This window comes from Aulonocara sp. 'chitande type north' Nkhata Bay, linkage group LG23 (assembly GCF_057382095.1).
Source record: "Aulonocara sp. 'chitande type north' Nkhata Bay isolate Kocher_YH1m ecotype deep benthic linkage group LG23, A_spYH_male_GT1.1, whole genome shotgun sequence".
NCBI classification, from domain to species: Eukaryota; Metazoa; Chordata; class Actinopteri; order Cichliformes; family Cichlidae; genus Aulonocara; species Aulonocara sp. 'chitande type north' Nkhata Bay.
The window spans coordinates 23,840,383-23,856,175 of record NC_141365.1 but is presented as its reverse complement, the minus strand read 5'-3'; the positions used below and the strand labels follow the sequence as shown (position 1 = coordinate 23,856,175).

Below are 15,793 nucleotides of genomic sequence, written 5' to 3'. Positions count from 1 at the left end.
CTTTGCTCTGGAGTCAGTGTGCATGTCTGCGCATTTTTATAGGCAAAAGTACAACTGTAGCTTTTCTTCAAGTCAGAGTGAAAAATGTTCTGTTTGCATACTATTTGTGCATTTTAAGGCAGCATGATGGTGCAGTGGTTAGCACTGTTGCCTTTGAAACAACCGGCTGGCCAGGCGCCTTGCACTGGAGATTGCATGTTCACCCAGGGCTTCCGTGGGTTTCCTCAAGTACTCTCAGCTTCCACCCACAGTCCGTGCATGGGTTAGATTAATTAGCAATTCTAAAATGACTGTAGATGTGAAAGTGAGTGTGATCTGTCTTTCTGTGTTAGCCCTGTCATGTACCCATAACCTGTCCAGGTTGTTTTCTGCCTTTTGCCCTACAACAAATTCTGAATTGGACAAGTCAAAGAAAATAAAACAAAAGTATATTCAAATTAAACATGTAAGCTCGGTCTGTTTTTGAGTTTTTCTTCCCGTTAAAAGGGAGTTTTTCCTTCCCACTGTCGCCAAAGTGCTTACTTATAGAGGGTCAAATGATTGTTGGGTTTTCCTCTGTATCTATTATTGTACAATCTACTGTACAATATAAAGCACCTTGAGGCGACTGTTGTTGTGATTTGGCGGTATATAAATAAAATTGAATTGAATTGAAAATGTAGACTTGAGGGCAAACTTAATAAACAATTGACTAACTTTTATTTAGGCATGGGAAAAATCCCAAACAGCAGAAACAGAAACTCTAGTGATGAATAAAGCATTCAGGTAGACACACAGTGCAATCAGTGCAACAGAACAAGGTACTGCGAAAAACTGAGGGTTCAATGCACACAATGTAATTAGAGAGGACACAGCTCCTCCCTAATTACACAAGACACAGCTGGTGAAAACATGACACAGGTGAACAAAGTCGTATGGTTACGGTGTAACCTTGGTTCTCTTAGTGAGAGACTGTCTCTTCACACTGTTACATATTCCATATGTACGGAGTACAACCCCCCTTGGTCGTGGCGTGTGGATATTTCTTTTAAGACACTCCAGCATGCCCGGCTCGGCCCCACAGCTCACGTATAAAACAGCTGTGCAGACGTGACACTGGTGATAGTTTGATCGGGACGCGTCTCCGAGCAGCCTGATGGTGGAGAGATAGTCTCTCACTAAGAGAACCAAGGTTACACCGTAACCGTACGTTCTCTAGCATATCGAGACTATCACTCCACACCATTACATATTCCATATGTACGGGGTATCTCTGTAAGACACCCCGCGAGGAGACAGTGCAACCGAACTGCTGAAGGTGCCGGGAGTCAGTGATAACGCACCAATAGAGACACCACCCTGGTCAGGGCTTCGCAATGTGAAGGCCGAGCCAGGGGGCGGAGGCAGCAGTCTGCAGAGGCTAGACTGGCTTGAACTGGTCATGCAGGATGCAGGACCGCAAGTGATCGGCCGCTCAAGGTCAGCTCGGGAACCGCGAGGCAGACCGCCAGGGCACGCGGCACATCGAGCTGCCAAGTAGCATCCCGCTGGTCGCATAGGCCTATGACATGCGGGCAATGCCAGACAGAGAGTTGGCGCTACAGGCTGGAGAACTCTCACTCGCCACAGCGAGGCCTGAGTGGCGTGTAAGCCGGCGAAACGGGCAACAAGCCAGGGGAACACAGCCAGCAACTGCAGGTGAAGCTTGGGATGTGACCCATCCATCCTAAAAGCCGAAGCCGCCCCGAGCTGTAGACAGACAGGGAGGGGGGGCTGGCAGCCTAGCCTGTGTAAGTGGAGGGCTGAGCAAGGCGATGACATGAAGGTCCACCCCCAGCACCGTCACCACGTGCTTGTCCGCTGACAGAGGAGCCTCAAGAGTGAACTCGCAACGAGACACTTGAGGTCAGACAAAAAGTCCCAGCTACTGGGTGTCCCCATGCTGGCCGTGTAAGTCCGTGACACACAGGCAAGCACCAACAGGGAGCCAGCAGTGCAAGCTGGGGACCTCTCACTCACTGGCTGAAATGTCAGACACAACAAGTTCCGACAAGCGCAACCCATGGCACGCGATTGGAGCGACGGAATGCCAGAAGCACATGCAGTCGGCTAGGACGAGCCTGTGCGTACGCTCCCCAAGGATCTCCAGCTGGAGCCTTCGGCTTCTGCCTAGGGCCCAAACCTGGAATCCCAGGACCAGAGAGAGGAGAGGAAGCGTAGCTCACTGAGCCACTGAGAGGGGACCCTACTAGGTGCGCAATCCTGCAAGAAGCGGGCAACCCCAGACAGGGAGATAGCGCCACAGGCTGGGGAACACTCACTTGGCCGGAAGGTCGCCGGTTCGATCCCTGGGCTCTCTGTCCTGGTCGTTGTGTCCCTGGGCAAGACACTTTACCCTACTTGCCTACTGGTGTTGGCCTGAGGGGCCGATGGCGCGATATGGCAGCCTCGCTTCTGTCAGTCTGCCCCAGGGCAGCTGTGGCTACAACTGTAGCTGCCTCCACCAGTGTATGAATGTGAGAGTGACTGAATAGTGGTATTGTAAAGCGCTTTGGGTGCCTTGAAAAGTGCTATATAAATCCAATCCATTATTATTATTATTATTACTTGCTGGCTGAGGCATCAGACACAGCGAAGACCGACCAGCGGGCAAGCCGGTGAATGCGGCAATACGCCAAGGGAGCTCAGCCTGCAGCCGCAGCAGCCTATATGCCAGACAGAGACTGGTTAAAGGAGGCCAGTCTCTGTCTGGCCATCCACTGAGTGGATGGCCGAGGTAGGACAAGGCTCAGGGCCTGTCCCAGGAGCAGAGCAGCTGACCTGCACCATCCAAGACAGGGGAGGGGCTGGTGGCACAGGCCACTGAGGGCCCAAGTGAGGAGCAACCCAAGGTTCGTCAGGGCATAGCAGCCACTCTGTGCCATCCGTAGACAGGGGGCCAGCAAGAGTGGGCCTGATGAGACACTGGCGGACAGTTGGGGGGTGTCAGCTCACTTTGCACCTGCTGGCCATGTGACCCGAGACACAGCAGCAACGCACTAGACAGAGAGCCAGCGCTGCGTGCTGGAGAACACTCACTCACTGGCTGACGTATCAGACACAGCGAGGTCTATGGGCTCAAATTGTGGTCATAAATATTTTGTACTTACCAATTCCCTACTGTTTATTCCCCACAGTGTTAAGCAGGCCAACAGCGAACGCTTGATACGCTGAAGCCGTATCCCCTCTGTGTTAACACATATAGCAGCCGAGCTGCACTTTGCCCAGGCGACAGCGTTTGCTTGAACGCTGAAGCCGTGTCCCTGCCGTGTTTCCTCACTGTAGCCGAGCTACTCGCTAGCCAGCTAGCCTTTTTTTTCGAGGCGATAAGCCGGGAAAGGGAGACCAACCAAGGGGATTCAAAGGGCCAGCTAGGGGGAACCAAGCTAAGGGATACCAGGGCATACCAGGGGAATACTGGGGAGAGGCAGCACCCATGGAGGATGCCGAAACACGCTCCTGATGGATGCACATACATACAGCACTCTCAAGGCACTCACACACACACACAACACAAGTGGAGATCAAACAATCACGGGTGTCACATCTGCACAGCTGTTTTATACGTGAGCTGTGGGGCGTAGCCGGGCGTGCCGGAGTGTCTTAAAGAAATATCCACACGCCACGACCAAGGGGGGTCGTAACCCGTACATATGGAATATGTAACGGTGTGGAGAGATAGTCTCGATATGCTAGAGAACTAACTAATGAGACAAGAGGAAGCAAAATCAAACAAGGCAAACAGCACAGCAGACTAGCAAAAATAAAACAGGAAGTAACGAACACTGAGACAGTGACATTGACATACAAACTTGACACAGAAGGGAATGCCAAGAAATAACAAAACCCTATACAAACTAACGCCTAAGCAAATTACTAACTGAAACCGATTTACTGAAACCAAAACCCAGGATTAAGAATTTTTTTAAATAATAATAATAATAATAGTTCATATAAAGGTATGGCCATAACGAAAGCAACACAAGAAATGTTTTAATAGTATTGACATATTGGTTTTTATAGTAATATCAATTAATACTGATGAATGTGAACTGATGAGAGTTTTCTGCAGTGCAAAAACCCCCCAGGAAAGTTACTCTTTCTTTCTTCCCACTCTGCCTCTCAGTTTCTGTCAAGCATGTGTCAGCAACTACAGAGAGTCTATGAGGAACAGGAGAGAGGAGGAAAAAGAGAGAGAGAGAGAGAGAGATAGGCTGTAGGAGCGGGTGAGCAGAGGGAGGGATACAGAGGGATACAGTTACTGTCTGCCCCCAGACGTCTTTTGCTCTCTCGTTTTGGGTACCGGAATCATAAGGAGCCCCAAGCCACTCTCTTGGCCTTATATAGCGTGTTTCAACATTTCTTGGCAGTTGAAAAGAGAAATCAAAGCCAGCAGTATAAAGAGTGTATCCTGGTCCAGTCCAAGCTGCACAGACATCCACATGTGAGCACTCATATACACAGAATCGAGTTCAGTAGCAGTTCTGGCACGCGTTTGGAGGAGGAAAGTGTCTGTATTTGGTACTCCCTCTGTTGCCCTCTCTCTCCTAGAGAGGGAGGGGGGTCTGAGGGCAGGGAGAATGCAGAGGTAGAAACAAGGCAGAGGGGGAGAGAAGAGAGAGCGTGAGAAAAAGTGGCACCAGTGTGCAGGTAAGAGCAGACTTTAAGATGCACAGACTGATTCATTTGCAATGTACTTGGTCTGCAATTCGAATAAATGGTGTGTTTAGCAAGTTTGTTGGGTTATAAAATTATTTCTTTTGTGGCTTAAAAAGTCTTGAGATGAGAATTGTTTCTCTAAACTCGTAAAGAAGCTGCTGCAGTTGCTGGGTTATGTATCTACAAGCAAGAGGGATGTTTTTGGATGTCATTTCAGTTAAAGCTGATTTTCTCTGTATGTTTTGGATGTAGGCTACTCTCCCACATGCTCATGGGAAAGTTGGTCCCATGGGAAGTGGGACAGGCAGAGTTCATGTAAGTTGCAATTTTCTTTGGGGGGGGCTCAGGAACCTTTTTATGACTGGACAAGCGGAGATTTGTAGCAGCAAAGTCAGGGAGCAACGCAGGTGGGCGAACACGTGTTTTCTCTCTCAGCATGACCTGCATCTGCTGTAGTAATGCAAGAGCAAAACAGAGCAGTTCTTAGGTAAAACCTTTGCAGAAAAGTAACGGCATCTTCCCTTTTTTCCTTTAGTTTTCTTCTCTTTGTTTATCTTTCGTTGAGTGAGGATGCAGAGTGATGGTAGTCATTCAGCTCTGACCTTGAGCTAACACAAGGATGGCAGTTAAACACAGGTGGTCAGGATGTTGCTAAAGCTTAAAGAGACTAACAAAAGAGATAAACGGTTAAAGTTAAACCCTTTTTAGACTATAAATCATTTTAATGAGAACTTATTGAAATCTATTTCAATACATTACATCACATTGCATGTATTGTGTTCTTGCCCTGTGATTGCACCAATAAAAGGGGAAGTTGACCCTTCCATACCATATATCCACCTAAAATATTTTGGTAGATATTAACTGAAGAGATATCTGCCTTCTCTTGAAGATAGTAAAACTTTAAAGGCACTTGCTTTGTGGAGCTCAAAGCAACTAATTAAATACAAAATAAGCATGGATCTACTCATGACAACTGCTAGCAAGCTACACTATAAGAATTGTGACATAACTAGATAATTATATTTGGAAAACACGTTGCTTCTGAGTGTTTTTTTAAAGACTTTCACCCTTCCGTTGGCTTCGGTTCAAAATGAGCCCTTTGGCCTGTTTGCCAAATGGGTCATTCCAACCCCTGCCTAGGACATCAAAAGGCATGTACCATTTCTATAACTGATGTAACCAAAGCTGGGTCACCAGTACTAAAACAGTGGAGTGAATAGATGGATAAACAGCACTACTGTCCAGAAGACAAATGTGTCAATTTGATCTAGAGTTAATTGCCCCTTTAAATTGATCGTAAGTCTCAAAGGAAAATGTTTTTCTGCTTTCGTTCTCTTGCCCTAATCCTCCTATCTTTTATTTAGCATAAGGTATAAGTCTGTTTTCCCTTTAGGTTTATCATGTTTTGACTTATCAGAGAAGTGAAACTTTCATGGATGTCACTGAACTTTATTTCCCAACTACAAATTCCTCTCAGATTTCTGTGCAGGTACAGCCTTTATTTTCCTATGTCATGCATCAGAGTTGTTTTCTAGATCGAAGATGTTATCCACTGTAAGTGTGCCTGGTAGAACCACTGTGATGCATCAGCTCTCAAGTATGTGCTGGGAAGTATTATAAAAGCAGTAGTGACCAGAGAGGATGGCATTTAACATGTAATCCCACAAGAGGACGTGGCTGAAATAGCAACGACTCGGCATGCTCGCTTACTTCTGTCAATAAGTGAGGGGCTAGAGAGGAAAACCCAAAAGCAAGTTTAGATTAAAAGGAAAGTTCACTACCAGAAAACACAAACAATCTACTTTGAGATTTACTCTGTAAGGAGAGTGCAGACAGATGCATAAACTGAGGCCTAATTTATAGCAAAGGAGTGTTCACCAATTCTTCTAGTAAGCCTATATTTCATTGCATTTTTCTGCATGTATATCATTGATTTTGGCTTGGCGTTGTTTCTTTATTCTTGCTTCACTGTGCCATTAGTGGTTAAACGGCATCCTGCGGCCACACTTAATTAAACAGGAAGTGATAGGCAAACGGTGTAAGGAACAGGCACATTTGCACGCTCCAATACTGGCGCAGTCCACTAATGATGAAAACATGATTGTTTTCGACCTCCACAGAAGCTCAGTCTTTGAAGTGTTATTGCATGTTATTAAATCTGTGCCAAATGTGAAACCTCTTCCACTACTGAAGCCGCGATCAAATGACCTAACCTTTATGGTGTGCGATCATACCCCCTGTGTGTAAAACTCCAAGATGGACTTTGATAGTTGGAGGTTTTCACCCTGTGTCCAAAGTGAACCACAGTTCCACATCTGATATTCATCACTGCTATGTTTAATGGGATATTTTGTCGTCTGCAGCTTGCAGTGATTGGGTTGTAACCGTACAAAGGGGTGATGTAGCCAAGCCACTCACTGTGGGTTGACCATGATCAAATAGCTGCTTCCTCGGAGATCCATGGTCTTTGGCCTCCTGCTCGTCCACTCAGGCCTCAAACATAACATCAGCATCTTGGTTTCGAGGTGAAATAATGCAGTGCCTTCTCTGGTGAAGGCAATTCAGTGAGATGGATCTCGTAAATAACCTCCTGGGTGTTGTGGTAAACTTTGTCTGAACCATTTAGGGTTGACGCTAACACTTATGCTTGTTGGACAAGTTTTACGCTTACTTATGGTGTGTTAGCCATGTGGTAGTGATTTTGTTCTCGTGTACAAAAGAAAAAACTTGTTCTTTTGTTATTCACGAGATTTAAACAGTGGATTTGGCATGAAAAAAAATGGAAAGCTGTCGCTTGATGGATTTCGTGTTTTCATCCTGTCACGGTCTGATTGTTTGTTCAACCATCACAGGATGGTTTTCATGGAAGCTTATGTTTGTGCGATGCTATCAGGCATTGATGGAGTGCAAAACAGCTGGTGAATAGCGTGTTTTACTTTGCAAAAACAAGTATTTAGACGTTCTATGTACACACCACCCTTTTCCATCCTGTTTGGATTCTCTCTGAAGCTGTTCACCTCAGACTGAAGGTTTTCAAAATGTCCTTTTCCAAATTTAGATATCCACTGAACAGCTCAGTCAAAATTCCATGTTTACAAAGTGGATTGTCCATTTTAAAGGATATTGAATCATGACTTTGATGCAATGGCTCTTATAAGTGATGGAGAGCATTTTAGTGCCAAATTATCCCCATGCAGTATTCTCCTTTGGCAGCAGCGAGTCCTTTATTTTGCCATTATTTTACTACAGTTTGATTTAAGTCTCCTTTCAGATATTATTTAACCACAGGCGACGTTCAGTGCTGCCAGCAAGCCGCTGCCAGCAACACAGTGCCACCCAGTTGAACATGGAGCATTACACACTTGACATTATGTCAAAATGTCAAACCGGGAAAGCAGGAACATGCACTCCAGCATCACAGGACTCAGCGGATTTATTAGGCCTCCAAGTAAAACAGAAACCCAGCCGATGTATAAATCCCCCCAAAAGGCCTGTTTGAGCTCCAGTCCTTATTTGGCCCCCGTTTGGAAAGTGAAGAATTTAGTTTCTCAGGCAAACTGCCATCGATGCGGCAGTGACTCTTGTGTGGGCAGAACGAGTGCTTGAGGAATTTTGAATGTGGTCAGACCCATGGCAGGCTGATTTATTGGAGCCAATGAGATGATTTATTCACAGTGGCAAAAGCATGCTTTCTGCCATCACTTAGGATGAAGTAGATGAACCAAGATCACAGTCATTATCCCTCAATCGGAGAGGCAAAAGGGCAAAAAAAAAAAAAAAAGAAAGACAAAACACAGCAGCTCCAAGTTAAGAGAGTCAAAAAGTAAGAGTAATGAAAAATGAAAAAGGTGAAACAAACGATGCAAAAGGTGCTGAGTAAATTACTGGCCAGTGTTATACTGCAATCATGTTAGACACCTGTGCAGCTTCCCATTAGTTGTTTCTGTGTTGACTATTTGTCCAGTGATAAAGTGTAAAGTGTGCGTGTTAGTCCCCATAGGGAAATAGTTCCTCTGCATTTAACCCATTCACCCAGTGAAGCAGTGGGCAGCCGCCAGTGCAGCGCCCGGGGAGCAGTGTGTAGGGACGGTACCTTGCTCAGGGGTACCTCAGGGTAGCCGTTCAGTGGAGTCGAACCCCCGACCTTCCAATCATGGGGCCACCACTCTACCTACTGAGCTATCCCTGCCCAGAGCTAAGAAACCTTACCTTAGACTATTTAGACCTGGAGTCTATTTGGAGGATGCATTTGCAGTGGAAAAGATCCTAGTTGGTGAAATGGTAGGAAAATAAAAAGGCTGAAGAGTCAAGTTTAAGAGTCAAAATAAGAAACACTACATACTGGAAACAGAGTCATTTTACAGACATTGTTTAACCTAATCTATTGCACTGTGTGTAATTAAGAATGATTTAAAATCTTTTAAATCACTGTCTTTTATAAGCAAAACATATTTTAAATGCTGCACTGTGTATGTCATTGCACACAGATTGGTTTGTGGTGGCTAATGTTAGCAGTGCTAGCAGCTAGCATTCTTTCCTTGCGTTCCACCATGTAGTTATTTTAAGTCGCAAAGACAGAAATATCTGCTTGTATATTTTAGGTTGAGACCAAGTACAACCATGACAGTGAGCTTACGTACAACCATGATTTTTCTGTAGTACTGAAGAACTGCACTGGTTTCTGCTGCTGTCATTTGTTGCGTTACAATGGAGAAAAAGAAGAGATGCACCAACTGATAGGGCTGCAGGCTCAACTAGAAATACTTGACAAATTAACTTTTTAGATCCAAAAGTTAACTATCAGTACATTAAGAGAACACGAATAAGTAATTTAACTCACTGCTATTTTCTGGTGCTGAGTAGCAAGAGCAGCAACATTTAGTCATGTGCCTGATTACTTGTACACATCCATAATGTGCAGTATTTATCCTACAGCAGTCTGCAAAGGCACATCCACATGGTCACAACAAAATGGATGGCACTTGGATATCTAAAGTTCCTAATGTTTAATGAGTTATGATGGATGTGGAAAATATAAAAGTGGTGTAATAAGAACTACTTAGCTGCAGCTGTCTGTGGGCACATCTGTGAGCAAGTATGATCCTGCCCTTATTCTTCCTCTCTTCCTCTTCCTCTTATCAGAGGATGCTTGTTCCAGCCTGTTTGATGTTTGTCAAACCGATTGAAAAACAGCTCATCACTTTCCTGCTCTGAGTGCTACGTGTTTACTCATTATACAACGATTCAGCTCGGTGGATTGGGTTTGAGAGTCTTTCTTTGATATTCCAGGTTCTCCATTCCCATATAAATCCTCCTTGAGCAACACTTTTCTGAAATCATTACAGCATTTGCCACTCTATTGATATGAGGCAAAAGGAGATCTCGAAAGAGAATGGCAGCACCATGAAGGTGTCAAGTCTCATCTGAGATGCTTGATTTTTGTAATTCAACAGCCCACCTTAAACTCTGTTCACTCCTCAATAAGACCTCTTAGCTGGGGTGGGATTGCAGAGGGACCCCAGTGGCTCAGTTGACTCCTTGTTCTAGCTCAGTAGCTTCCCAGACACCCCTCGTGACTTGACGTGATTATAAGCTCCCTGTAAACCCACTTTGACCCTGTCTTGCTGTTGGAGAGTTCTTTGTGGTCTGGTGCTTTGTAACTACCCAGTCGAACTGAAGAAACTTGTGCAAAGGCCAACGAATGCTCTTTGCTTGGTCATGAGTACAACAATGGACAATGAGTTACGGTCTTTTTAAGATCATGTAAATTCTGGGTGGGGTGAAAATATGATAACAACTACAGCATAGCATGAATCCCTTGAAATCGTCCAGTTGCAAGGAATTTTTTAGTGTAAGTGATCCGCTGCAGAAGATGCATCGATAAAGAGAAATGATCAGATAAACGCGGGTTTCATTTCTCAGGCATTACAAAAACAGCTAAATGAGCTGGATAATTTCACAGATTTTGAGATGGAGCTGCACAAACAATCACTGATGGATGAACCTCAGGTGTTAGTCTGGCTGGATGCTGCGCGTGTGGTGGGGCCTTTCTGAGATTCCTGTGCTTTACCCGTCTGAGCTGGTAAAAACCACGTGAGACCTTCCAGCTGCAGCTGCCATATATGGACGAGGTAGCTATTCTTTCACTTTCTCACATGGTGATCTGCTGAGGATTTTCAGTCTCACGGAGCCGCAGTATTTGAAGGAATTTGAGATGAGCAGCTATGAAGGTTTTGCTTGTAATTTCTTCTCTGCCAGCAGTGTAGTACCTCCTGTACACATGTGATTTCCGACAGTTTGGTGTCTGGATGTAAGCGTTTGACTCAAAGTCCAAATCCTTCTAAGCTTTAGATCAGTGCTGGAAGGAGTCATCACCAGGACAGAACCTGTGAGCTGCACATAAAGGCAGACATTCTTGGGCTCAGTGACGTGTAGCATCACCAGCACCAATTAATCAATAACAACATCGTCTTCTGATATTAGATGTCCGGTACAAAGCATAAATAGGTCAACTGCCGGGGAGTTCTGTTAGCATCTAATAGAATTGGGATAGGTGTTGATTCCTCATTTTGTTGAAGTCCACTAGAGTTACATGCAAGCTGCTTTTTCACCTTGAATCTACCCTGTGTATAACAGAGATAATAAAACTGCTGCAATGATGCTCAAAAAACTGTGTAGGCGTAAGAATCACTAAAGGCCTATATACAGGCTGATGACTAGGGATGGGTATTGTTTAGGTTTTATCCGATACCGGTGCCAAATCGGTACTTTTGAAACGGTGCCGGTGCTCAAACGGTGCTCAAACCGGTGCTTAAAGAATGGAGAACACAAAATTGGTCCAAAAACCTCTCATGTTCAGCTGTTTTTTCTAAAAAGATAACAATGTTAGCCTTTTCTGCAGCTATGGGGCATATATGGTATCACTCTTAGCTGGAAGCAGTGCTTAAACAATGGAAAAAATACAAACTTTGTCCAAAAACCTCTCATGTTTAGCTGTTTCCCTCTTTTTCTTTGGTCATTTTAGCCTTTTTGGCCAGGGTGAAGGGAGTATCTGCCATCAAACAAGAAGACAGCCGCATGTAGCTATGATGGTGTTTGCTAGTTCACCTTACATGCATTAATGTAATAACGTGGTTAGCCTACTCAACGTAAATTACACACGAACAACATTAAGCTACTCACGCAGAGAAGAACGGCTGCTGCTGCCATCAAATACGGCGCATTTCTCGGCTTTTAAAAAAAAACGCTATGCGTTGCCAGGTGTTTCATCGGATTCGAGGTGTTACTTCCTTTGACAGTATCACAGTATCAGCTTAAAGCACTTGTTGCAGGCTGCTGATTTTGCATATTTTGCTGTGAAGTACAGCCAGACTTTTGACCGCTTCGCCTTGGGCATTTTTAATCTGTAGCTCTGCATAAAAGAACGTACGTACCTGGCCCCGCCTACTGTCCTCGGAAACGTAAAATGATTGGCTAGAAGTGTATCACAGCTCAGGGAAAAAAAGCACCGAAATAAAGCACCGAAATGTGCGCTGCTTTTCGGTCTGGTTACTACCGTTTATGTCAGAACCGGTGCCATCATGGCACCGGACACCGGTACCCATCCCTACTGATGACTACACCAATGTCAGTAAAATGCTTACTGACATTTTAGAAAAGATACAAATTTATGCCTTTAAAATAACTTTAGTTTTGATTTACACAATACACATGCAAAATCAATGTAAACATAGTTAACCATAATATGGTAGGGCTAAACTTGGATTCGGTAGTACCAGATAGCCATCATCTTGGTGGTTTGAGGCAAATAGAAACCGTCTGAAAAATACACAATTTGTCTTTTAAAGAGATTTTAAGCCTTCAATCAGGACCACAACAGCCAAAATAACATCTGCAGCCTTACCTATTTACAGTGCTGTGAAAAAGTATTTTCCCCATTTCTGATTTTTATAAATTTTTTGCATATTTGTCACATTTGCATGTCTTAGATTACTAAAAAAACTTCAATATCAGACAAAGATAACCTGAGTGAATACAGAATGTTGCTTTTAAATATTGAATTCCGTTATCAAGGAAAAAACACTATCCAAACCTTCCTAGCCCTGTGTGAAAAAGTAATTGCCTCGTAAACCTAATAAGCAAGCTCTGTGACTAGGACCTCTTGGCCCTTTTCAACTCTCCACACTGAAAGCCTGGGGCAGGTGGCGAAGCAGCAAAACAGTTCAGAGCAGGCGTCATTGACAACATGAAAGCGATTAAGCCAGACAAAACATGAACGAAGGAAGGCGGTCTTCAAAGCAGGGTGTTGTCAGCAGTTCACAAATGATTTGTGAGATTTGACAAGAAGAGGCTAATGTGGGCTATCATTTAGATCAGCTGATCAGCCCAGAGTGTGGGCTGATTTTAACCGTGTGGCTTTCCTGATATGAAAAGTCTTACCGTATGTAAGACAACCTGGCAGTTAGTATAATAAAAGGCTGGTAACAGTGTCTCTACAATGTGGTATGGTCAGCTTCGTCTATAGATGACCTGCTTCATGCTTTTTTTGGTAGCACTGACTGGTGGATTGATGCCTTCACATTGCACATTAGCATGCTTTGGGTGGGATCTTTTCTGCTGCGATGTTATCCCGCTACTGTATTCTGATATGCTTGATGATAGCATTACAAAGTCAATGAGTCCTTTGTTTTCCCAGAGCAAACTAATTATGGCCGTTTCCTTCCTGCCCCCGTCTGCTGTATGCTGATAGCGCGCTCTCATCTAAGCCCTCGTAAACATCCGTCAGCTCACAGCGCACTGGCATAGTGGCTGCTGCACGCACTTAATTAACCATGCATGTATCTGTACACACTAAAGTAAATACAATCAGATGGACGTCATACAGCTCGCTGGAGAGGTGCCTGTTTATGCATCGTAATCAGTGATTTGTGGTGCAGAGGGTAACACAGACTATTAGGGGACATACTTGCCTGCCATGAATACTATGGACAAAATGTTTTGAAACCCAGTTTAGCCTGGGATGCCCTGACTGCTATTTAAAGATGCTCCATGTGACACTGCAACATCAGGAAAGCAATACGGCTCTAATTTTGAGGGGATAGTATAATTAGGCTACAAGTGATACTGTTGCTTGGGAGGTCTGGCAACAGGTACTGTCCCTTGGCTCTGCATTTTTTAGTACTGGTGTAGACACATTTGTTGTAAATCCTGCTGTTGTTTACTGAAAGGAAAACATGATGTTGAGCATAAAGTGGGGAATGATGCTGAGACAAAAAGGAGCGGAAACCTCCAGCTGCCCGTGAAGAGAAGTATTTGGATGGTACAAGAATTTTACGCTATGAGGGCAAAAAAGGGAGTGGATCATGAAAAGAAAATCTCCAGCAGTACCAGCTCAGGTCAGGTCTCATGCAGTAGTTCTGGTGCTTTGATTATGTTAGTAATGCCTTACCAATCAGCCAATCAGAACCTTTTTTTTAAGAGGGGCAATTAGAAGACAGGGGCAGGACCTATAATGGCTTGTTTCAGACGGAAGCTATACTAAAGTTACATATTAATATAAGGATTATTAAGCAGAAATGGCTAAATAAAAAGTGTTTAATTGTCATTTATGCAAAAAGTCTTGAGCCACCTCTAATTTCTTTAATATTAGGGAAAATGGCACATATGTGTGGTCAGTATTTGGTGTGACCACCTTTATTCTTTAGCACAGTGTGAACTCTCTTAGGATGCTTTCTTGTCACGTCTTTAAGTCACCTTCAGGAATAGTTCTCCAGGCTTCTTGAAGGGCATTCAAAGATCTTCTTTCTTCTCCACCACACGAATCCACACACCAACATGCTCGTAATCCAATGCAGGAAAGAGAGCAGCAGGTCTGGGGAGACTGTTCACACAGAGAGAGAAAAATCTCAAAAGCCAAACTCACTCACTCACGAAGTATCACGAAAGCTAGGAACTAACACTAACGTGTCTCATGCAATCATCCAGCGATGACAGGATCTGAGCCCCAGCCTTAAATAGCCATGGAGTAATCAGCTGTGCAATTAGAGCCAGGTGCATGGGTCAAAGGCAGGACCCGACAGTAAGACCGCCCAGGCAGAGCGACAAGGGGGAGAGAAAACCACCATAACAAATGTAGCCTCGCGGGGCCAGCCGGGCAGACACAGGGACCATGACACAATAATGTTGAGGTCCGGGCTCTGGGGAGGCCGATCCATGGCTGATACTGCTCCACTGTGGTATGCTTTGACTGTATTGGCAGTGTGTTTGGGATCATCGTCTTAAAAAAATGAAGCTGTTGCCAATCAGATGTTTTCCAGATGGTTTTGCATGGTGGAGCAAAATCTGATGGCACTTTTCTGTATTCATAATTCATTAATTTTTACAAGATCTCCAACACTAAATGTGGTTTCATCTCTACATCAGACCTGTTGTCACTGATTTTCAGTCCAGGTTCTTGTGTTATTTTCCTTCCTGAGGTTTTTCTCCCCTTTTTTCTCCCCTTCATTAAGTACTGCTTCTTGACAGCCACCCTTCCACTGAGACCATTTCTGATGAGGCTTCAGTAAGCTGAAGGTCCAGATGCATCTTTCAGGTCCCGTGTTAGGTCTTTGCTGTAGTTTTCCTGTCTCTTAAAGACAAAACTTTCGGATACTGTTCATCTGCTGTAGATATCTGTTTGGGCCTGATGCTTCTTTTTTGGTTTTCTTCCTCAAATTTGTTAAGGCTATCCCGAATACAAAATGCCAAGTTTCTGACATAACACTGGTTCATCCCTTGATTTAGGAGCCTTTTTTATATTTCAGTGGTTAAAATATCAGTATTACGTGTCTTAACAAACAAAAAACATTCATCTGAAAATGGTCAGATACAAAGATGGTGACTGAAAATTAGTCAAAAAAGCAGCCAATGTCTGATAAAGCTTCAGAAAGAACTATTGCCTAAAAGCGCTTCAAAAAAATTGTTTTTAAGCCTTCTTCTTTTGTCCTAGATGTTTCTAGTTTCTGGAAAAGTTTTTTTAGAAACTGTTTTTTCACTTTTTTTTTTTTAAGGAGATACTACAAACGATGTTTTTCATCTAATAGCTCCTTGGGAATCACCTTGTTGAAAAAAAATG

General features: G+C 44.1%; 1 protein-coding gene across 5 annotated transcripts in view; it reads left to right on the top strand.

The window, feature by feature from the left end:
• The window catches only part of LOC147301852 (tensin-1-like), a 129,623-nt gene that overhangs the window by 50,979 nt on the left and 62,851 nt on the right, over positions 1-15,793 (top strand). Inside the window, exon 1 of one of the 5 annotated variants that reach the window (XM_086284355.1) lies at positions 4,651-4,668. The exons of the other annotated variants lie outside the window; for them this stretch is intronic. The gene's annotated coding sequence lies outside the window, so the exon portion shown is untranslated. Of the gene's footprint in view, positions 1-4,650; positions 4,669-15,793 lie in introns of those variants that run through there. 5 annotated transcript variants of the gene reach the window in all.